At 45.9% G+C, this 24,886-nt stretch overlaps 1 protein-coding gene across 1 annotated transcript in view; it reads left to right on the top strand.

Moving 5' to 3' along the window:
* Positions 1-24,886, top strand: part of SFXN5 (sideroflexin 5) — an 809,240-nt gene that overhangs the window by 519,797 nt on the left and 264,557 nt on the right. The window lies entirely within an intron of this gene.

Raw genomic sequence — 24,886 nt, 5'->3', positions numbered from 1 at the left:
GTTGCTGATGGTGTATGGCCAGTGGATTTTGAGGATTTTCTCAGACAGGTGTTGATAAAGGTCTGGACTTTGTTGGTGGTGGTCACTGTTGTTCCCCAAGTTTCTACTCATTACAGAAGAACTGATTTTACATTGGTGTTAAAAAAAAACTGATTTTGGTTTGCAGCATTAGGTCCTTGGAGCTCCAGATCTTCTTTAGCTGAATGCAGACAGCCCTTGCTTTGCCAATTCTTGCCTTGGCATCTGTGTCTGTGCCGCCCTGCTTGTCTATGACACTGCCTAGGTAGGTGAGGGCGTCAACCTCTACCTACTGTGGGGACTGGAAAATGCCGTTAAAAGACGGAAGTTGCAAGTGTGTGATCAAATATAGTGTGGTTGTTTACAAGAATGTCCTGTTATGGACATTCACAAGACAAATGACTGGGGCTGATTTAGAGTTTGGCGGACGGGTTACTCAGTCACAAATGTGACGGATATCCCATCCACTGTATTACAAGTTCCATTGGAAATAATGGAATCTTAATACGGCAGACGGGATATCCGTCATGTTTATGATGGAGTAACACCCTCCGCCAAACTCTAAATAAGGCCCTCTGTTCTGTTTTATTTTATTTTATTTAGGTTTTCAAGTAACAAGTCATAATAAATATTACAAACAGGTTCGTTTGAAGATAAACTGAAAAGAACAAAAACGTGTTGCCCTACTGCAAATTATCAAGTGTACAGTACACCATATAAGACAACTGGAATAAACCTGAGCAACCGCAGACCCAGAAGGGTGTCACCTTTCTGGTTTTTTTTAACCTACAAATTCATAGGTTAAATTACCAGCATCACTCATATCATCCTAATTCCAGGTTTTAGATCACTTTTCTTTCACATGGGCTCTGAGTCTTGTATGCACCGAAGAGGTCCCGGTCACAGTGACCGCTCCTAAATTTATTGTTGCAATCTGTGAGGACATCAGGGGTACTCCTGCAGAGTGCACTAATATCGACAATTTCAGTGACCCCTTATGAGTCCTATTCTGAGTTTATTACTCTGGCGGGGTACTGAGCATTCACTGTCCTCATATTGCCTGGTAATTGTGCTGTTTTTTAAGTATTTAATCTCCCAATGTGCCCCTTCTGAGAAGTCTTGTAACCTCCCTTTAAATGTTCCATCTCCGCCTGATGTTCAGTGATAAAGTATTCTTCCATCTTACAAATCCCCCCTCCAGTCTAGCAATAGTCATACGACTAGTTTAAAAGCTTGATCTAGGCACGAATCTCACATTTAACTGAGAGTACTCAGTGATACCTTCTCCCACCTCAGTGTTAAACTCTATGTCCAGTACTGCTACAGAGGAGAATATGCCATGTTCAATGTCTATTACCCACAACAGTGAAGTTTTGTGTTACCACCACTGCCGAGTGGTCAGATAGTGTACAGAGTTGGTGTTCTATCTCTGTTGTCCAGGTAAATGCATCTCAAATGAAGAGCCAATAGCCTGTGTGGGACTCTTCGTCATGTACTGAGGAATAGTATGTGGAACTCCTCCGACTTGGGCGTCTCTATCGTCGGCTATCCACCAGCTCGCATTGCTGCGTAATAGCATACAGAGCTTCCAAATGTGGGCTAGTTGTGGTAGAAGATTTACCTAGTGTGTGGTTAAAGACAATATGAAAGCTACTGTCTACAATTGTTGAGTGCGCATCAGCTAAAGTGTAAGCAGAGATAACTTCCTCAAAAAACTGAGACTGTAGTCCTGATTCACAAACTGCACTTTGTTAAAAGTTTTGTAGTGCCACAGTAGTACTATAAGACTTGCTACAAAGTGCTATTCACAATCTGCCCTTTTGTAGTAACTTACACTTTTGTAGTAACTTACAGATTTTTATTAAGTTACATGTGTAACTTACACTTTCGTAGTAAGTCCAGCCCGACACATGGCCAACCACTGGTAATGCAACACCCTCCCATAGGAAATAATGGAGGTAGGGAATTCAAATAAAACCCCATTGGAAATAATGTTAAATTAAATTAGATTATTTAAAATAGTTAAGAATATGAATACATAAACATGCTATACAAATACAAAAATGGTGCATATGTGATGTTTAATTATAAAATATTAAATAACCTATTTTAATGTAAAACATTATGTAACATTAAGTGCACTCATACCATTCATTTTAATTCTGTGCATCACTTTTAATGATTCTTAATGCACAATAAAAAAGTATTTTTTCTTCAGGTGGGAATTTATCTTTTAATTCAAATTTCAGAAAAATATTTGGAATTTATTTTGATATATGTCCATGAATTAAAGTTGTAATTCTAAATTAATTTAATAGAACTGAAGCATTTCTCTATTTTGTTCTACAATAAAATACAAACATTGAATTTACCTTAATATTTACTATAAACATTTTTGAATATTTATTTTTGAGTTAAATAATTAAAAAAAATTCCATATGCCTTACCATGCGCAGATCCCTGCCCTGGATGCAAATGGGGATGGTTGACAACATATGCCTTGAGTGTTTCTGGGAACAGTAGATTTCAAGTTGACACAGTTCACTTACCTCTATCAAACGTGATGTGCACCTATTAAATTACTCGATGTCTGTCCTACATTTCATGTGACTGAAGCAAAGGTTCTGCTCATGGCGTGGAGTTCTCCAGTACCTTACCCATACCGGAAGGAGGTATTGGATAAGAATAATGATGTCAGCTTGAACAATATATAATTATAGTATATTTGTGAATATGGTTCTTCTGTTGGGTAAGCATAGAATATCCATTGTATATATTATGTTACATCACAATACATTAATCGTCCACAACCAAGCTTCCTCTCCTATTACTTATTGACTTTATGCTTGGATTTGACTGTGTAGAGTCCTCCGCTGCCTTTTTGCTAGGTTCACACCATAGAAATACTATATACATACACACCTACATGTTATGTTATTTGGTACTTTCATAGTGTGGAGCCATCACTGATGTGACTTTGTGTCACTCCAGGTGTCTGCTGTGATTACAGGCAGTGCAACAACTTTGGCTGTAGAAGTGTGTAGTTGGAGCATATGTGGGAAGAGTTGGTTGAGCAAAGTCCTGACGTGGTCTAGTCATCTTGTGTCAGAGATGGTGCTGATCATGTGTGTGGTAGTACTTAAAGGTTATGTGAGAGAGCCATTGTGCTTCACGCACCCTTATTTTTACATGTACAAAGTTACTGAGCTAGTGTCTGGAAGCATGAATTATCCTGTTTTACAGTTTTTCTTGCTTGATGGCTGCTTTCTTGAAGTAGATTAGATTATGACCTGGGGCACAACAATTAAAACAGCCATGTCTTTACTTTCGAAAGGCAAGGTGATTTTCTACTTTTTAATTTGAGTTGGGTGGGAGCTCCACAGCTTGTGGCCTTGGATGGAGAAAGAGTGCTCTATATCTCTATATTGAAGCACAGGCTGTAAGAATCTGTTGGATCACAGGCTACAACTATTGCAATGGATCTGTAATTTTTTTGTTAGAAATGGTAGTCTGTTTCCATATAATGCTCAGTGCATTGTACAGGGTATTTAGAAGAAGCTACTGCAAGATTACAAAAGCCTGGGTGATGTAATGTGTTTGGGAGAGATTTCTGGCACCCTAGGTAAGGATCATTTGCATTGTCCAAGAGGGAAAGCACAAGCAAGGATATGACTTGAACACTGGAATAAGCCAAGGTAGGAAAAAAATGTTAAGCTTGTGAGCTGTTGTTTGAGGATTTCACTACAATGTCTATTGTTTCAGGTCTGCATCTACGAAGAAGCCTAGAGTTTTGTTGTGTTTGTTGTCAGTGTTTCTCTTAGGACTGAAGAGCAGAATGAGATTTTTCATGCAGATGACCTTTTCCCACATTTATGATTTTCTGCTTTTTCTGGGTTGATTTTAAGACGGTTGGCAATCGTCCACTCTTCCTCTGTGATCAAATATGGTGCCAATCTGGATGTTGTGCTTTCATGGGGGCTTTTAAGTTTGAGGATAATCTATGTGTCTTCAGCATAGTTGTAGCAAGACAGACTGAAGGACTGGATCAGCCCAAGCATGATCACTGAAGTGCGCAAACTGGCAGAGCAGACTGGGGCAAGGAGCCAACGAGGCCGTGAAGACGGCTGCCAACTGCGCGACCTCTGAATACAGCACAGCACCACATCGCAGAACCGCGCTGGGGCTTATAATGCGTACTTTACAATTATGCATAATTGAAGGTCTCCGTAGTGGGCCCGGTGAACCCTCAAAATCAGCCCGGGTGCACGTGCCGTGACCAGCGCAGAGTCTTCGCCTCGGGGTAAGCCCGCGTAAGCAGCCTGGGTGCACGTGCCGTGACCAGCGCCGAGTCCTCGCCTCCTCTTCCCTCCCGTGACAGCCAGCGCTGCATTGAGCTGTGCTCCTCCACCCGCTAGCCTATTTGTGGAGCCCTCCGCTAACGTTGTGGAAGCGAGATGAGCTGTGGGGTATACTGCGGTGTGGGGGGTGCAGTGAGTAGGTGAGCGAGCTGGGTATAGTGGGCTCGGCTGCAGGTGGTACACAGCTGCGGAAGGGGCTATGGCTGAGTTCTGCCGAGGCTAGCCGGCTGGCAGCCTGCGTGTGGCTTGTGGGCAGCCTGCGGGCAGGGATCTAGTGTTCGGTGGGGGGTCCGTTTGGTCATCTGGTCTTTAGGCTGTGACGAAGCAGGTGCTCAGGAGACTAGCCCGCGGCTCAGGCAGCCCTGGGCAGCATTTGGGTCCTGGCCTTGGCACACACGTGCACACACTTCCACCACAAAATCGCCGACATATACAACAGCTTCACCACTACCAACACAAACCCACCCCCAGAACCCGCCACCGACATCACCACCATCCTCACCTGGAACCCAACCACCACCGAGGAAACCACCCGCGTCATGAACTCGATCCACTCTGGATCTCCATCCGACCCCTGCCCGCACCACATCTACAACAAAGCCGACAACATCATCGCACCCCACCTCCGAGACGTCATCAACGCATCTCTCACCTCCGCCACCTTCCCAGAGAGCTGGAAACACGCAGAGCTCAACGCCCTCTTAAAGAAACCAACAGCAGACCCCACCGAACTCAAAAACTTCCAGCCCATCTCTCTCCTACCGTTCCCCGCCAAAGTGATTGAGAAAATCGTCAACGCTCAACTCACCACCGCCTTGGAAACCAACGACTCACTCGACCCCACACAGTTCGGCTTCAGAGCTAACCACAGCACTGAAACCGCCCTCATCGCAGCCACGGACGACATCAGATCCCTGACCGACAAGGGAGAAACCGTGGCCCTCATACTCCTGGACCTCTCTGCAGCCTTCGACACGGTCTGCCACCGTACCCTGATACACCGCCTCAGCAACGCCGGCATCAGAGGCAAGGCCCTGGAATGGATCATCTCCTTCCTCTCCGGAAGAACTCAGAGAGTCCGCCTCCCCCCCTTCAGATCTACAGCCACGGAGATCATCTGCGGCGTCCCCCAAGAATCCTCCCTCAGCCCCACCCTCTCCAACATTTACATGACCCCCCTGGCGAACATCGCACGAAAACACGGACTCGACCTCATATCCTACGCCGACGACACCCAGCTCATCTTATCCCTCACCAACAACCCCACCTCAGCAAGGACCAGACTACACGAAGGCATGAAGGAAGTAGCGAACTGGATGACAGACAGCAGGCTGAAACTGAACACAGAGAAGACGGAGGTTCTCATCCTCGGCCCTACACCCACCGCCTGGGACGACTCCTGGTGGCCTCCCGCCCTAGGCAGCACTCCCCAACCCACCGACCACGCACGCAACCTCGGCTTCATCCTGGACTCATCCCTCTCCATGTCCAGACAGGTCAACTCGGTGACCTCGGCATGCTTCAACACCCTCCGCATGCTCCGCAAGATCTTCCGCTGGATCCCCACCGATACCAGAAAGACCGTCATCCACGCCCTCGTCACCAGTCGCTTGGACTATGGGAACACTCTGTACGCCGGCATCACCATCAAGCTGCAGAGGAAACTTCAACGGATCCAGAACGCTGCCGCACGACTCATCCTGAACATACCCCGCCACCACCACATCTCCGGACACTTGAAGAAACTTCACTGGCTCCCAGTCAACAAGAGGATCACCTTCAGACTCCTCACCCACGCACACAAAGCCCTTCACAACCTCGGACCAAAACTCATCAACCACCGCATCTCCTTCTACACTCCTCCGCGCACCCTACGCTCGACCAGACAAGCCCTGGCAGCCGTACCCCGCATCCGCAAAGCCACCGCCGGAGGAAGATCCTTCTCTTTCCTGGCAGCGAAGACCTGGAACTCTCTGCCCAGCCACCTTCGCACCATACCTGACCACCTCTCCTTCAGGAGGCAGCTCAAGACCTGGCTCTTTGAGCACTGACCCCCCCCCCCCCACCCCCCCCCCCCAGCGCCTTGAGACCCTTACGGGTGAGTAGCGCGCTTTATAAATGCGAATGAATGAATGAATACCAGTATTGAGGACAGGAGGAGTGAAGGGCTTGGATTGGTCCTCACTGGCCCTCATCTACTATGTAATAAAAACGTAGTGCGTTAAGAAGGTTGAGAGGACCTTGAATACAACACAGCAATAACCCTGACAGTATCTCCTGGTTCAGCCTGTCCCTGGTAAGGCAGTGTTGCCATTGGAGTTGGAGCGGTTGGGAGGAGGAAGGAGTGTCTGAAGAGGGTCCGAAGGTAGGTCAGAAAGGGAGTGGGGTTTACAGACCGCCGTATTGAGGCTGAGCCCCTCGCCTGTAGAAGCGACCTGGCTCGGTCCGGGTGCGGCATGCGGGCCGGGTGAGCTCCCTCCACTCGCTCCTCATACCGGTACCTGCATTTGGGCCCTGCCCTCGCCCCCACCTTCTTGGTGTGGCGCCCGGGACTCTAAGGACTTAAAAGTGTCTGAATTGGAAGTTGCCAAAGGAATCAAAGGAGATAAAAGAGTTGAAGCTGTTGAAGGAGAAGCTAAAAAATGACACTGAGGAAACTTCGATCTGGGCGTCTGATTGGTGATTCAAATTCATCAAATAATCGATTAAGATTAAAAAATACTATTTGTCGCAGGATCTCCCGATTGTCCTGTCTGAAATCTTTCATATTGTGAGAGGCAAAGGTGTATTTTATTCTACCTATATGAAAGCCATGGAAATGTTCAAGCTTCCTCAGGGTGAGGATCTCCCTCTCCCAAAATCAATGTAACAAATTGGATAGAAAAGATATTGTCCACAGAGAGTAGGAGTAGAGATATCTAACTCTGTAGTCAGTCTGCAAGAAATGAAACAATATTAGGGATTAGTATCTACAAGCAACCTCAACCTTATCCTCTATGGAATCTCCTGCATGGGGTATGTAGAGTTATCTTGTTACTAAGGTTAAATCTACTACTATAGGAGCTTGGGAAGGTATTCCGAAGGATGAGAGGTATTGTAAGCTTTGTCTATCCCATGTTCAAAATTTGAACCATGTTATTTTTGTATGCCCACATTTGTATTTTGCACATGGTCACTTTCTGAGACTACTTTCCCTGAAATATAATATAACCTCGACTGCTGATGCTAGACTTTGCTTGTTTGTCCCGCCCCCTGAAAGGACTTGCACGAAAATCTTCAGGTTTGTAAAATGTTTTCTGAATGTGTTTTGAAATCTTTTCCGGATGGGATGCTAAAGATTTTTTAATTCAACTGCGGATAATTGAAACCCTTGTTAGCAATTGTCAAAATTGTACCAGTCCTTTTGCATATGTGCTGTCCCAGCTTTGTCTGTTATGCACTTTTCTACTGTTCTGCATTTTGCACCCTTTATGGGATTACTGTATGTTGCAATTTGCACATTCGTGTCAAGTTCAGTCTAGTCTGTTATGTGCACTCCTATTACTCTACTTTATGCACTTTATATCGCTTTACAGTAACTCGAAATGTGCTCATTTGTGACAGCTACTATTGCACATTTAATGGAATTTTATTCCAGAATGGATTTTTAGATGTGTTTTATTTGTTTCTGTGTGTGTTTATGTGGACCAAAACATAAATAAAAATTGAATTGAATTAAATTGCATGATCACTGAAAAAGCAGTTTACGTTCCTCAGGGTTAACCATCCCCCGTACGACGGTCTGGCTTGTGATTGTGCTGCAGCACAGAGAACGCTACCTTACACATCATAGATGATGTCCTCCTGATCACAAATGAAGATTGAATTTTTCCTCCTGATGTGGCTGGACCTCTCTGCTGCCTTTGACACTGTGGATCACCCCACCCTCACACTCACCCAACAGTCTCAAATGATATTTACTGTCAGTGTCCTTCACTGGTTCTCCTATCTTTCCAGTTGAAATCAGTTTATTCACATGGACATCTGCAGGTCCCGCAAACATTCCTGTCACTAGTGAAGTCTTGCAAGATTCCATACATTCCCCTGTCATCTTCAACCTATATATACATGGAGCCTCTTGGTGCTCTCCTCACAGACAACAGCATCACGATTCACCAATATGCAGATGGTATGCAATTCTACTTGAATGTTTCAGCTTCTTTAGACATCCAACACCTCAAAACCTGGTTGCACATCATTCAGACCTGAATGTTCAGTGCCTACCTGAAGCTCAACGCAACCAAGACAACATCCTATTATTTACCAAGATCAACAAATAGGAAGCATTACAAACAATACAAAATTGACTTAGTGACATGAACCTTGATGGCTTCGAACCAAAAGAGAAAGACGACTTAGTACGAGCTCTCTCTTCCTAAGAAAATGAATCTCTAAGAAATTCAGTTGATAGTTCAGGAGTGCCCACCTCAAGTAATAATCACAGTCCTTGTCAGGGTGAACCACTGAAGTCAATAAATAAACTTGATAGCCAATGCACAGAGCAGACCAGTGTAACTTAGAGGTAATGAGTAAAAATAAGTATGCATTACTAAAACAGTAATAAAGTCAAAATGCAAAACAATCAAGATCCAAAAATGAATTTAAAAACTTGAGTAAAATGTAATTAATAAAATGACACCAAAATAACAAACATCCAATAAGGGGTATTAGAGATATGAATTTGTAAATTTTTAAGTACAAATAGTTTAAAGAAGCACAAAGTGCCAATGATAGTCTGTGGTCCCAGTAGCACCGGACCGAGGCACAATTTGACACTGACCACGATGGAGCGTGAGTCAGATACACCAACCAGGTTCATCCTGGGTAGTATATACTACCTTCTGACTTATGGCCTGATGTAGATCTTGGCTGCAAAGGCCCGCAGTCACTTTTCCAACTGAAAACCCACCCGCTCCCTTGGGGGTCCGCCTGCCAGATTTAGATGTCGGTCCCATAGGCGATAGCCTGCCCAAGTCCCGCTGACTCTGCCAAGGAATCCTATTTGCGTTGACGGCGCCATGGGAAGTAGCGGATGACTGCAGTACTCCAGCCACCTTTACCGCTGTGCAGATTTGGATGTACCTTACTGCCAAGCCAACTGAGAGGGTCCAACCTCTGCATCTGAGTTGCAAGATTTGTTTTCCCAGATTCTACTTCTGTTTTCGGCTGGACACAACTGGACAAGACCTTCCGTCGCTGCTGCTACTGGACCACGGAGAAAACATGACCCCCCCCACCGCCGGACTCGAAGGTATTGAACCCACATTGCCTGTGTACGTTATGGGGTCACTGCACATGGACCTAGGACCACTGCAGTCATATACATGTTGCAGTATTTTTGTTTTATTACTGTGACATGCATATGTCGGGGACACGATTGGGTCAGACATGGATGGGGACACACTGGTACATCACACATATCGCACACATACACAACCGTCATTCTGGTGTCAGTATTCATTGCCAAATGAATGCTTTCACCACAATGATGGTTCGGTCACACTTGTCAACTGTGTTCATGTGTGGACATTGCAAGGGGACCTAGTCTCCTCCTTGTTATTGAGATGCGTGGGTTTGTTATGCACCTTGTCTCCTGTTTGTTTTTGAGATGGGTGGGTTTGTTATGGACCTAGTCTCCTCCTTGTTATTGAGGTGGGTGGGTTTGTTATGGACCTAGTCTCCTCCTTGTTATTGAGATGGGTGGGTTTGTTATGGACCTAGTCTCCTCCTTGTTATTGAGATGGGTGGGTTTGTTATGGACCTAGTCTCCTCCTTGTTATTGAGATGGGTGGGTTTGTTATGGGCCTAGTCTCCTCCTTGTTATTGAGATGGGTGAGTTTGTTATGGACCTAGTCTCCTCCTTGTTATTGAGATGGGTGGGTTTGTTATGGACCTAGTCTCCTCCTTGTTTTTGAGATGCGTGAGTTTGTTATGGACCTAGTCTCCTCCTTGTTTTTGAGATGCGTGAGTTTGTTATGGACCTAGTCTCCTCCTTGTTTTTGAGATGGGTGGGTTTGTTATGGACCTAGTCTCCTTGTTATTGAGCATCCAGTTGTGTATGTGAGTCAGTACGCCTATGTGTGTGTGCGATGCAATTGGCTGGTTGAGGTGGAGGGATCTGGAGTAGGTGATGTGATTGTGTCAGTATATGTGCCACTTGCATATGGCATTGATGTTATTGTGTATGTTGTGTGTTGTGTTGCTGCGTGCAACATTGAGGTGAGTGTTGTGTGGCAGTCGTGATGTGTGTAGATGTGCTTGTGTATGCGTGTGTTTGTGTAGATGAGTGTGTAGTTGTGTTGGTTGTTGTGGTTGTGTTGTGTGTGGGTGCATTGTCAATAGTGTGTATATTTTGTGTCATGGATGTACGTCAATGTGTGTTTGTGGCATGTACGTGTTGTGTTGTGGTGGAATGGCAATGGGTACGAGTGTGTATGTGTTGTGTTGTGTGGGGGACACATATGGCCGAGATACAGTGTGCGTGTGTGCGACTTACCTCTGTTCTACTGCCATTATGCGATGTCCATTGGGTCTAGCGACAACCTCCCTCTGTCAGCAAACCTCCGGCAGCACACCGCCTGTAGAACTGTAACATCTAAATATGGTCTGCGGGAACCTGCCAGCCTGGCAGCTAGGAAGAACACTTTGTCGCGGAGGTCAGCGATTCAGCCCCAATACATCTAAATATGGTGGGCGAAACACCGTCAACTTTACAGTATTCTCTGGTCCTCCACCGCGGAGGATTGAAGTTAAGACCGCCAAGATCTAAATCAGGCCTTTAGTCCTTTAAGTCCCAGTCCACTGCAGGGGTACACTTCAAAGGTCCCCCAGGACCTTAGGGGAGGCACTTGAAGACTCAGATGGTGTCAGGCCGTGGCCAAACAGCAGAGAAGGGGTAAAGTGCACAGAGTTCTAAAGTCAACTGGGCAGATGCAGAAAAAGGCCTCTTGTCGCTTGTTGTGTCCCTGTAGCTTTAACAGAAGGTCAGCCTTGTGGCCTTGTAGTCCACTTTTTTGACCATGGGTACTAGAGAGAGATCAGGTCCAGTCTTTTCTGGGCTCTTCTCAGGTTGCAGGCAGAAAGTTCAGTGCTCCTCTGATCTTCCCCAGGTCCAGGAGTGTTCTAGATAGGGTGCCTAGAAATACCACATTTATGCTTGTCACAAACTAGTGAGTGGAAATACCCTGGGGGACACCCTAACCAATGGGGTAAAGGTTCCTGGGGTTAACGCTACCCACTTTGGGCATTTTTTTCAAGATGGCCAAAGTCTTCAGCTACACTAAACCTGTGCCCTGAGGGCTGGGTGTGAGTGTGGGGCATGAACTAGTCTCCTCTTTGTTATTGAAATGGGTGGGTTTCTTACTGAACCAGTCTCCTCTTTGTTATTGAGTAATCGTAGTGTCCTGCCATATCTAACACCAAAATCCAGTTTGACGTAGACCATGTACCCATAACAACCTCAGAGGCAGACGTCTGGAAGAACAAAACTGAGTTTTCAGCAACCAGACATGGGATGCACAAGAATTGTTTTGGCACCCCAAATATTATTTGAAAACCTCCAGAAAACCTGTCAAGCAGGATGTGACAGTCCAGCAGGATTTGACATTTTAATGTTGAAAGAGACCCACTGTGGTTGGGGTCTGAGGGGCTGGGGGGGGACAAAAGAAGAGCCCTGTGCAATTCTGTCAGATTCAAATGGGTTATCTCTGCCATGTATGCAGCTTATTGGTAGCACCTGGTGGCAAGTTCACATCTCAGAGACACCTTTTCAAATGCTAACAACTGATTGGTAGAAATGGGAGATTAAAATGCAGCTTTATCATGCAGGGACTTCATGCAGAACAAAGTTAATTTTCTAAATGTACCCTTTCCAAAATGTTTTAGGGCCTTTTCAATGTGAGGACATGTTTAAGATTAATCTTTTACATGTCCTATTTTTAAATACCATGAACCCTGCCTTATGGGCATTAAAGCCTACATGGAGGTGACTTATTATTATTTAAAAGGAAGGCTTAGGCTTGTCAAAAGGAGTTATTTCGACAGTTTGGATTTACAGTTTTAAAACTGTGCAGCCAATGCTTGGAGACGTGCTTCACTGTGCCACTGCAGTGGATGGCAAGATCAGTGCTACAGTGTACTGGTGTAATTTAATATACAAATGATGGGTACACTTGGTACCATATACTTGAGACTTATAGGCACATTAAATAAACCAATTAGGTGTGTCCAAATTTTACCATGTTGAAAGGAGGAGCTCAAGCACTTTACTGCTGGTTAACACGGGTAAAGTGCACACAGTTCTTTAGTCAGCAAAAAATGTTGCGAAGCAAAAAAAACAAAAAAATCTATATGACCCTGCAGAAAACTGCTGTTTAAGTCCTTAAACTCTAGCATCGGGATGGTGGTACGCCCTACTGCATGACCTCCCAGAATTGACACTGGCACACCTTAAGGGCACCTTGTACGCTGCAAAATGTCTCATCCAGACCCAGGAAGAAATATGATCACATCACCCCCATCCTGATGGAATTCCATTGGCTCCTCTTTCCAGCCCACAACACCTTCCAAACCAGTTGCATCATGTGTAGAGCCGTCATGATGAGGACTCTGCCTTATCGTGCAGAGAAGCTCACCATCTCTGATGATTCTCAGTGCACCAGCAGGCGGGACATCACCAGACTGCAGACTAGGAAGTGAAATAGGACCTTTTCCATGTATGCACCCAGAATCTGGAACAACATCCCTGTATCCATTAGGACCACCCCAGGGAAGAGTTGAAGAAGCACCTCTTTGAATCACAATGCAATAACAGTCCACAAACCAGCTACTTCTCCTAGCACTCGTTGACTTTATCTTGGACTTCTCCGTGTAGTGCTCTGCTGTCTATTTGTTAGATTTGCGCTATGAAAATATACATACGTACATTTTTCTCACATGGTTATCCGAATTGTGACGACATTTCCGCTCCCACTTAGCACCCGCTACGAACAAGTGGTACATGGAGCAACGGGCCAATGCAGAGTGGCATCTGGGTGTGGCACAGGTGTTAGGAAGGTAGATCTTGCTCAAGAGCTACTGGTTGAAGAGGGGCGGGGTGCTGGATATTCTCCTCCTGGGAAGGGGTCTGGTGGGGCCGGCCTCAGTGTCTGCTCATTGCTCTGCGCCAGGCCTGCGGGTGGTTTCAATGGGTGTGGATTGACGCCTGGTAAAACCAGGTCCAGTGTCCCTGCCCGTAGTTGCAAATGCACAAATACTGGGCCACTTATGCAGGAATACAGGGCCACTTGATGCAGGAATACTGGGCCACTTAATGCAGGTTAAATGGGCAACTTAATGCAGGAATACTGGGCCACTTGATGCAGGAATACTGGGCCACTTGATGCAGGAATATTGGGCCATTTAATTCAGGTTTACTGGGCCACTTAATGCAGGAATACTGGGCCACGTGATGCTGGAATACATGGCCACAATGCAGGAATACTGTGCCACTTGATGCAGGAATACTGTGCCACTTGATGCAGGAATACTGGGCCACTTAATGTAGGAATACTGGGCCACTTGATGCAGGAATACTGTGCCACTTGATGCAGGAATACTGGGCCACTTAATGCAGGAATACTGGGCCACGTGATGCTGGAATACAGGGCCACAATGCAGGAATACTGTGCCACTTGATACAGGAATACTGTGCCACTTGATGCAGGAATACTGGCCCACTTAATGCGGGAATACTGGGCCACGTGATGCTGGAATACAGGGTCACAATGCAGGAATACTGTGTCACTTGATGCAGGAATACTGTGCCACTTGATGCAGGAATACTGGGCCACTTGATGCAGGAATACTGGGCCACTTGATGCAGGAATACTGGGCCACTTGATGCAGGTTTACTGGGGCACTTAATGCAGGTATACTGTGCCAGTTGATGCTGAAATACTGGGCCACTTGATGCAGCAATACTGGGCCACTTAATGCAGGAATACTGGGCCACTTGATGCAGGAATACTGGGCCACTTGATGCTGGAATACTGGGCCACTTGATGCAGGAATACTGGGCCACTTGATGCAGGAATACTGGGCCACTTGATGCAGGAATACTGCGCCACTTGATGCAGGAATACTTTGCCACTTGATGCAGGAATACTGGGCCACTTGATGCTGAAATACTGGGCCACTTGATGCAGGAATACTGGGCCACTTGATGCAGGAATACTGGGCCACTTGATGCAGGAATACTTTGCCACTTGATGCAGGAATACTGGGCCACTTGATGCTGGAATACTGTGCTACTTGATGCTGGAATACTGTGTCACTTAATGCAGGTTCAAACGGCCACTTGATGCAGGAATACTGGGCCACTTGAACTCGGAGGCTCCACTCGTAACCCTCTCGAAGGTGCGATTGACTGCGACCGATTGTCTTGCAGTGCCATGTGGTGGCAGCGAACGGTTGTCATAAAAATACTCTGAAAAGAAAGAAGGCCTGGGCCGTAGAGCAAACAAATGTTTCTAATGGATACCGACCCCCCTGAATCCTTATTAAAAAGTTACTCATAGGCCCTGGACCGGATTTGTGTTTTTTATTTAGGAATGGAAAGTCACTGGCACCCAGTGGCGCTGTTCGGCATCAGGACCTCGCCCTGCACGACCCCTCCCTTCTGTTTCACAACTTTCTGTACCTCATTCTGCACCATTGTACATTTGGAGTTTGTAATTAATTGTATTACACCCGTGTATTTACGTAAACCGCTCTAGTGGCCCCTTGGATCATGTGTGTTGTATAGAAAAATCCACTCACATAAATGCCAGTTGCTCTGTGTGTATCCACGCGTGCTTGTAAGCCTTTCCTTAGTAATGGGCTCCATTTTCTTTACAAGAATAACTGCTAGTTAACAGAGTTCTAGGTTCCAGATTTGAACAGTACTGCAAAGTACTCAAACGTGATTGAATTTTCATAGACTTGTCTGACATTTTTTTCTTATTTACAATGGCGTAATTTCTCACATAATTGCGTTCCTGCATTGTTATAATGCAAGTTCTTTTCGTTGTATTTTGAATGTATTCACACGTTATGCATCAGTTGTTGAAGGCTTTCCAGTTGTACATGTTGTGTTTCATTGCCAGTAGTTTTGACATGTCTTCCGAGACCTACGAGATCGGTTGGTCAATTCATTCACTGGACTTTTGATATCACTTCCTAAACGGGACAACAGATGCTGGGGGGAGAGAAGATAACGGGGGGTAGGGACCAGTGCTTAATTTGTGCTTGTTATTTCCGGTGCTGAGCACCGGCACTTATTTTTGAGGGCCGGCGCTTATTCTGCTGCCTCAAGCATTTGCTGAGAGCAAAAGACACATATGGGAAAGACGGGGGAAGAGAAAAACGAAAAAGCGTCACAAAGGGAGAAAGCAGAAAGCTGCGAGAGTGATCTGAGGGGGCAGAGAGTGGCTGTAAATGGATTAAAGAGGCCCGAGATGGCTTCAGGATAACGCTGCCTCAGTATTTCATGTTGAAACATTTAATTGCAGCAGCGGCGTGTTTAAGAGGAGGGCTTTGGGCACCTTTTATTTACAAATTAAGCGCTGGTCCAGACAGAGCTTCAGAGGGGAAACCTACGTCTACCTCGTCTGTGACTGGAGCCAAGATCACAGTTGTTTTTTGTGTTTCTGTGTGCGATTTAGCTATTGATTTTAAATTATTTTTTTTAGTGTGCATGTCATAATACATTCCATAAGCATTAATATGCTGGGCTACCTCAATCACTTAAGAAAAGCCACACCATGCAGAATTGTGCAAAAATGTATTTTGCTTTATAGGAGAGGGGTACCCTGTTATGCAGACATAATTTGTACATGTTATGATTTTATTTCTGCATAAAGCGTGCCTCTCACCCCTATTGTGGTGCTGGGGTGCACCACAAAGTTATGGCCTGGAGGTTCTGCCCTTTATAGTAACGTCCTACATGGCACCTGCACAGATTTCCACCAGCCTTCTGAATGCTTTCTAGCTCTCTTATTACACTCATATGTGGAGCTTTCCCCATACCAGTCATTCCCAGCACCCTACTCCTCTGCTGTCGCCTCAGCACCTCTCACGTTTACCCATCCCACACCATGCATTCGGTCTCGCGTCATCGTCCTGGGGCCACAGATGGCGCCAAGATGGCCGCCTCCGCCCACCGACATCGAGGCGCTGCCGGCCTTGTTACTTGGCAGGTAGGGTCCTTGGTCAATGAATGCGGTAGCTCCCTCCTGGAAGAACACAAAGGTTCCATCTGGAACATGTCATCTCCTAACAAGTGCCAGCAGAAGCTGCCAAATTATGCAAATTGTAAAACACTAATGGAGCAGGTGATGAGGGTGTGCGCAAGGTGTGCGGTGGTGGTGTCTGCCAAGCAGATGCAGAGGAGATGTAAGTTCCAGCACACGCAGCACGGGCTCTGAAAGCTGCTTCTGAGGCGGGTAATTTATGCAGAGAACATATACCTGAGGGTGGGAGGCCACAGCTGTCCAGCGGCTTCCGCCCGTGTGCTGTGCATGCCTCACAAGCCCTAGGAAACAGCTGGCAGCAAGAAGCAAACACCGCCCCCCGGGGCGGAGCGGTGCTCCCCGAAGAGGTGGGAGGTGGGGGAGAGAAGGGGAGCAGGAAAGAAGAGTTCCAACAGGGGAGAACATTGAATGTGAAAAAAAGAAGAATGAAAAACAGGTTAGAAGGTAAATAGATGCTGACAATCCGAATAACACAGACGTTATCAGGAATTATCAATTCATTGATACGGTGGAAAAGGAAAACAGGAAAAGACAAGTATAAAAAAATGCCAATTAAAAAAAATAAAAATAAGCATACAGAGATGACAATTATAGAAATAGAAAGAAAAAGGTTGACGGACTATGGGCCACATGTACGCACGTTAGAGACTGGGATTTCCTAATTGCGATTCCATGTAAATAGCAGTTAGGGAATCGCAATTCCAAATGTACAAAACTCCATTGAGTTTCTTTTGCTATACCCAATGGCTCGCAAATAGACCCACCTCATGAATAATGAAGAAGGTCGTAATTTGCAACCCAGTGGGAATCACAAAAATGACACGGATGGTGGCCTGCTGGGGTCAGCAGACCACCATGTCTATGATTGCTTTTAAATAAAGCAATCTTTTTTTTTCAGCACAGCCCGTTTTCCTTAAAGGAAAATGGGATGTGTTTAAAAAGAAAAAAATGAAACGTTTAAGTTTCATTTTTTAAGAGTAGGCCGTGGGACCAAGGCCTGCTCTTAAAAAAATATTTTCACTTCCATTCACAAAGGGGAAGGGGTCCCCTGCGACCCCTTTCCATTTGCCTGTGGGTTACCACAACTTTTTATTTTGACTTTTCACTGCATTTTCGCCAACATTCGTACATACCTTACAGATTCAGTAGTACGAAGGGACGTCCTCAACACTACTGAATCACAAACCTAAATTGCAATTTGGTTGCAAGTTACCGAACCGCAATTTGGACTTTGTCCATCCCAAATTGCTTTTTTCCCAGTCACGAATGGGCCAATTGTGCGAATCAGCCCGTATGTGACTGGAACAAAGCTAAGCTTTGAACATGTGGCATAAATTGTCTTTCCACGAGTAGTACCTGGACAGTTTTCCAGTCCGGGGTAAGCAGCTTGAAGAAGGCAAGGTACTGAGGTGCCTCCAGTATGTACAGGAAGGCACCTGCAGAGGGAATGTCTCTCGGACAGCCGCTTATAAGATCACTTGGCTCCCTTCTGAGTGGTCTTTCTCCCTCTTATTCAGATGTGTTTGTTCCATTTGGACTTGTCCTTCTCTCTCGTGAGATAGGTGGGTTAGCTCCCATTTGACTTATCCTCCTCTCTGTTTCTGAGGTGTGTTGATTCACTTTTGACCTATCCTCCGCTCTTTTATTGCAACGGGTTGGTTCCCTCATGACCTGCCCTACTCTCTCTTATTGGAATGCTTGGTTTCCTTTTCACCTCTGCCCTTCTCTCTTGAAATGGGTGGGGGACTGTTTGACCTATCCTGCTGTCTTTTATTGAGATGGGTGGGTACCCATGTGACCTATCCTACTCTCTTTTATTGAGCTGGTTGGGTTACTGTTTGACATATCCTGCTGTCTTTTATTGAGATGGGTGGGTTACTGTGTGAAATATCCTGCCGTCTTTTATTGAGGTGGGTGGGTTACTGTTTGACCTATCCTGCTGTCTTTTATTGAGATGGGTGGGTACCCATGTGACCTATCCTACTCTCTTTTATTGAGATGGGTGGGTTACTGTTTGACCTATCCTGCTGTCTTTTATTGAGATGGGTGGGTTACTATTTGACATATCCTGCTGTCTTTTATTGAGATGGGTGGGTTCCCTTTTGACCCAGCCTACTATCTCCTCTTTAGATGGTTATGTTCCCTTTTGACCTATCCTGTCTCTTATTGAGATGGGTGAGTTCCCTTTTGATCTACCCTGTCTCTTATTGAGATGGTTATGTTCCCTTTTGGTCTATCCTCCTATCTCTTATTGAGATGGGTGAGTTCCCTTTTGGCCTGTCCTACTGAGATGGGTGAGTTCTCTTTTGGCCTGCCCTACTGTCTCTTATTGAGATGGGTGAGTTTCCTTTTGTCCTGTACTCCTAGCTGTTATTGAGGTGCGCTGGTTCCCCTTTAACCTGTGCTGCTCTCTCTTATTGAGATGTTTAGTTCCCTTTTGATCTATCCTGCCTCTTATTGAGATGATTATGTTCCCTTTTGGCCTATCCTCCCTCTTATTGAGATGGGTGGGTTCCCTTTTGGCCTATCCTCCTGTCTCTTATTGAGATGGGTGGGTTCCCTTTTGGCCTATCCTCCTGTCTCTTATTGAGATGGGTGGGTTCCCTTTGGGCCTATCCTCCTGTCTTTTATTGAGATGGGTGAGTTCCCTTTTGGCCTATCCTATCTAAAGTTCCCCTTTGACCTGTCCTCCTCTCATTTTTTGAGATGTTTTAGTTCTGTTCTACGTGCCCTTACTGAGATGGGTTTGGTTTTCTTTTGATTTTAACCTATTCTTATTTTCTCTTATTGAAATGGGTTAGTTTCCTTCTGTGCTCTCCTTCACTCCCCTATTGAGATGAGTGGGTTTCTTATTGAACTAGGCTCCTCTTTGTTATTGAGATGAGTGGGTTTCTTACTGAACTAGTCTCCTCCTTGTTATTGAGATGGCTGGGTTTGTTAAGGACCTAGGGCCAGATGTAGCAATTTCTGATTTTGCGAATCGGAAATTGCGAGTCCGTGCGACTCGCAATTTCCGATTCGCAAAATCGGATGCAGTACGGTGTCTCAGACACCGACTGCGAGTCGCTATGGGGTTGCAAAGACCCACCTCATTAATATTAATGAGATGGGTCGCATTTTGCGACCCCATAGCGAGTCCCTGCACTCACAGGGATGGTGGCCCGCTGAATCAGCAGACCTCCATGTCTGTGACCGCTTTTTAAATAAAGCAGTTTTTAAAATTTATTTTGCAGCCCGTTTTCCTTAAAGGAAAATGAGTTGCAAAATAAAAAAAATAACGAAACCTTTTGGTTTCGGTTTTTCAGAGTAGGCAGTGGTCCATTGGACCACTGCCTGCTCTGAAAAACCCTTATTGGCAACACTCACAAAGGGGAAGGGGTCCCCTGGGGACCCCTTCCCTTTTGCAAATGGGTTACCACCAGTGTGACACTGGTGGTAACTGCGAATTGCTTTGCAGCCGCATTCGCGGTCACAAAGCAATTTAGCATAGCGATGCGAGTCACAAATAGGAAGGGAACACCCCTTCCTCTTTGCGAGTCGCATTCACAATTTGCGAGTCGGTACCGACTCGCAAATTGTGAATGTGCATCGCAAAAGGCATTTTGCATGGCGCAAACTTCGATTTTCGCAGTTTGCACCATGCAAAATGCTTTCTACATCTGGCCCCTAGTCCCCTCCTTGTTTTTGAGATGGGTGGTTTTGTTATGGACCTAGTCTCCTTTTTGTTACTGAGATGGGTGGGTTTCTTACTGAACTTGTCTCCTTTTTGTTCTTGAGATGGGTGGGTTTCTTAGCAAACTAGTCTCCTCCTTGTTATTGAGATGGGTGGGTTTGTTATGGGCCTACTCTCCTCCTTGTTATTGAGATGGGTGGGTTTGTTATGGACCTAGGGGGTTATTCTAACTTTGGAGGAGTGTTAATCCGTCCCAAAAGTGACGGTAAAGTGACGGATATACCACCAGCCGTATTACGAGTTCCATAGGATATAATGGACTCGTAATACGGCTGGTGGTAAATCCGTCACTTTTCCGTCACTTTTGGGACGGATTAACACCTCCTCCAAAGTTAGAATAACCCCCCTAGTCTCCTCCTTGTTTTTGAGATGGGTGGGTTTGTTATGGACCTTGTCTCCTTGTTATTGAGATGGGTGGGTTTGTTATGGACCTTGTCTCCTCTTTGTTATTGCGATAGGTGGGTTTGTTATGGGCCTAGTCTCCTCTTTGTTATTGAGATGGGTGGGTTTGTTATGGGCCTAGTCTCCTCTTTGTTATTGAGATGGGTGGGTTTTTTATGAACCTGGTCTCCTCCTTGTTTTTGAGATGCGTGGGTTTGTTATGGACGTAGTCTCCTCTTTGTTATTGAGATGGGTGGGTTTGTTATGAACGTAGTCTCCTCTTTGTTATTGAGATGGGTGGGTTTGTTATGGACCTAGTCTTCTCCTTGTTATTGAGATGGGTGGGTTTGTAATGGACCTTGTCTTCTCCTTGTTTTTGAGATGGGTGGGTTTGTTATGGACCTTGTCTTGTTATTGAGATGGGTGGGTTTGTTATGGACCTTGTCTCCTCTTTGTTATTGAGATGGGTGGGTTTGTTATGGGCATAGTCTCCTCTTTGTTATTGAGATGGGTGGGGTTTTATGGACCTGGTCTCCTCCTTGTTTTTGAGATGCGTGGGTTTGTTATGGACGTAGTCTCCTCTTTGTTATTGAGATGGGTGGGTTTGTTATGGACGTAGTCTCCTCTTTGTTATTGAGATGGGTGGGTTTGTTATGGACCTTGTCTTCTCCTTGTTTTTGAGATGGGTGGGTTTTTTATGGACCTTGTATTCTTGTTATTGAGATGGGTGGGTTTGTTATGGACCTAGTCTCCTCCTTGTTATTGAGGTGGGTGGGTTTGTTATGGTACTAGCCTCCTCTTTGTTATTGAGATGGGTGGGTTTGTTATGGACCTAGTCTCCTCCTTGTTATTGAGGTGGGTGGGTTTGTTATGGACCTGGTCTCCTCGTTGTTATTGAGATGGGTGGGTTGTTATGGACCTAGCCTCCTCCTTGTTTTTGAGATGGGTGGGTTTGTTATGGACCTAGTCTCCTCTTTGTTATTGAGATGGGTGGGTTTGGGTTTGTTATGGACCTTGTCTCCTTGTTATTGAGATGGGTGGGTTTGTTATGGACCTGGTCTCCTCTTTGTTATTGAGATGGGTGGGTTTGTTATGGACCTGGTCTCCTCCCTGTTATTGAGATGCGTGGGTTTGTTATGGACCTGGTCTCCTCCTTGTTACTGAGATGGGTGGGTTTGTTATGGACCTTGTCTCCTTGTTATTGAGATGGGTGGGTTTGTTATGCACCTTGTCTCCTGTTTGTTTTTGAGATGGGTGGGTTTGTTATGGACCTTGTCTCCTTGTTTTTGAGATGCGTGGGTTTGTTATGGACCTAGTCTCCTCCCTGTTATTGAGATGGGTGGGTTTGTTATGGACCTAGTCTCCTCTTTGTTATTGAGATGGGTGGGTTTGTTACGGACCTAGTCTCCTCCTTGTTACTGAGATGGGTGGGTTTGTTATGGACCTGGTCTCCTCCCTGTTATTGAGATGCGTGGGTTTGTTATGGACCTGGTCTCCTCCTTGTTACTGAGATGGGTGGGTTTGTTATGGACCTTGTCTCCTTGTTATTGAGATGGGTGGGTTTGTTATGCACCTTGTCTCCTGTTTGTTTTTGAGATGGGTGGGTTTGTTAGACCTAGTTTCCTCCTTGTTATTGAGATGGGTGGGTTTGTTATGGACCTAGTCTCCTCTTTGTTATTGAGATGGGTGGGTTTGTTATGGACCTAGTCTCCTCCTTGTTATTAAGGTGGGTGGGTTTGTTATGGACCTGGTCTCCTCGTTGTTATTGAGATGGGTGGGTTGTTATGGACCTAGCCTCCTCCTTGTTTTTGAGATGGGTGGGTTTGTTATGGACCTTGTTTCCTTGTTATTGAGATGGGTGGGTTTGTTATGGACCTGGTCTCCTCTTTGTTATTGAGATGGGTGGGTTTGTTATGGACCTGGTCTCCTCCCTGTTATTGAGATGCGTGGGTTTGTTATGGACCTGGTCTCCTCCTTGTTACTGAGATGGGTGGGTTTGTTATGGACCTGGTCTCCTCCCTGTTATTGAGATGCGTGGGTTTGTTATCGACCTGGTCTCCTCCTTGTTACTGAGATGGGTGGGTTTGTTATGGACCTAGTCTCCTCCCTGTTATTGAGATGCGTGGGTTTGTTATGGACCTGGTCTCCTCCTTGTTACTGAGATGGGTGGGTTTGTTATGGACCTGGTCTCCTCCCTGTTATTGAGATGCGTGGGTTTGTTATGGACCTGGTCTCCTCCTTGTTACTGAGATGGGTGGGTTTGTTATGGACCTGGTCTCCTCCCTGTTACTGAGATGGGTGGGTTTGTTATGGACCTGGTCTCCTCCCTGTTACTGAGATGCGTGGGTTTGTTATGGACCTGGTCTCCTCTTTGTTATTGAGATGCGTGGGTTTGTTATGGACCTGGTCTCCTCCTTGTTACTGAGATGGGTGGGTTTGTTATGGACCTGGTCTCCTCCCTGTTATTGAGATGCGTGGGTTTGTTATGGACCTGGTCTCCTCCTTGTTACTGAGATGGGTGGGTTTGTTATGGACCTTGTCTCCTTGTTTTTGAGATGGGTGGGTTTGTTATGGACCTAGCCTCCTCCTTGTTATTGAGGTGGGTGGGTTTGTTATGGACCTGGTCTCCTCTTTGTTATTGAGATGGGTGGGTTTGTTATGGACCTAGTCTCCTCCTTGTTATTGAGGTGGGTGGGTTTGTTATGGACCTGGTCTCCTCCTTGTTACTGAGATGGGTGGGTTTGTTATGGACCTTGTCTCCTTGTTATTGAGGTGGGTGGGTTTGTTATGGACCTGGTCTCCTCCTTGTTACTGAGATGGGTGGGTTTGTTATGGACCTTGTCTCCTTGTTTTTGAGATGGGTGGGTTTGTTATGGACCTGGTCTCCTCCCTGTTATTGAGATGGGTGGGTTTGTTATGGACCTAGTCTTCTCCTTGTTACTGAGATGGGTGGGTTTGTTATGGACCTGGTCTCCTCCTTGTTACTGAGATGGGTGGGTTTGTTATGGACCTTGTCTCCTTGTTATTGAGATGGGTGGGTTTGTTATGCACCTTGTCTCCTGTTTGTTTTTGAGATGGGTGGGTTTGTTATGGACCTAGTCTTCTCCTTGTTACCGAGATGGGTGTGTACCCTATTGACCTATCCTACACTCTTATTGAGAGGGTTGGTTCTTTTTAGACCTATCCGCCTTTCCATTATTGCAATCGCTGATTTCATTGCAATGTCTCCTCCTCTCTTAGATTTCCCACTATCGCTTTGGTCATTGGGATTTCCCCCTAAGCATGGTTTTACAGAAACCATTAGCTCTTTTTCTCATTCAGAGTCACTGAGCTTCAGCTGCAGGGGGAGAAGGCCTTGTGAGTAACGTGTTGAGTGATTGGTGCATGTGCACCACTCGTCGCTACTTCATGTACCTTCCTGGGTTGCCCTTTCCTTTTTGAAGACATTAGCCTGCCCCTATAGTACTTGCCCTTGATTGGTTCTCTCCCATCTCGGTCTTCCGAGAGCGGTGGGCCCCTTTCCTGATTGGTTATCGCGGCTGTCATTAGCAGGTCCAGTCAAGTGCCTCTTCCAATCCCCTCCTTGTTCTACACGTTACATATCAGCATCCTCTGTGGTCCTCTCTCTGACTTGGCAGGGAGTACACCCGCAGGCGTCCTGCTGAACCGTTGCCCAGTCATTTCTTTACAGAGAGGCTCGTGATGGTCAGGGTTTTAGGCCGAATCTAGTCTGCTTTCCGCTGGGCGATTTCTCCAAACTGAGCCTCGACTTCAGTTGTCCTCTGAGGGCCCGGGTTCGAGGCTCCCCCATCCAGTGACTTGATAGGCCTTCTTCTGCCTCGACTCCTCATCAATGAGCATGTCTTGCTGCTACTTCGATTAATGGATGGTTCCTTTTCTGCATTTTCCTAAATGAGAATTGAGTTCAATTTTTCTCTAAACATGTGACAGGCGTGTGTTATATCCAGTGCTTAATTTGTAAGTAAAAACGTGCCGGTGTTCAAAGCACTCCTCTTAAACACGCGGCTGCTGCAATTAAATGTGCGAACACGGAACACTGAGGCAGCCTAATCCTGAAGCCATCTCTG

The sequence above is a fragment of the Pleurodeles waltl genome, chromosome 1_2 (genome assembly GCF_031143425.1).
Source record: "Pleurodeles waltl isolate 20211129_DDA chromosome 1_2, aPleWal1.hap1.20221129, whole genome shotgun sequence".
Taxonomy (NCBI): Eukaryota; Metazoa; Chordata; class Amphibia; order Caudata; family Salamandridae; genus Pleurodeles; species Pleurodeles waltl.
This window is presented reverse-complemented; position numbering and strand designations above follow the sequence as displayed.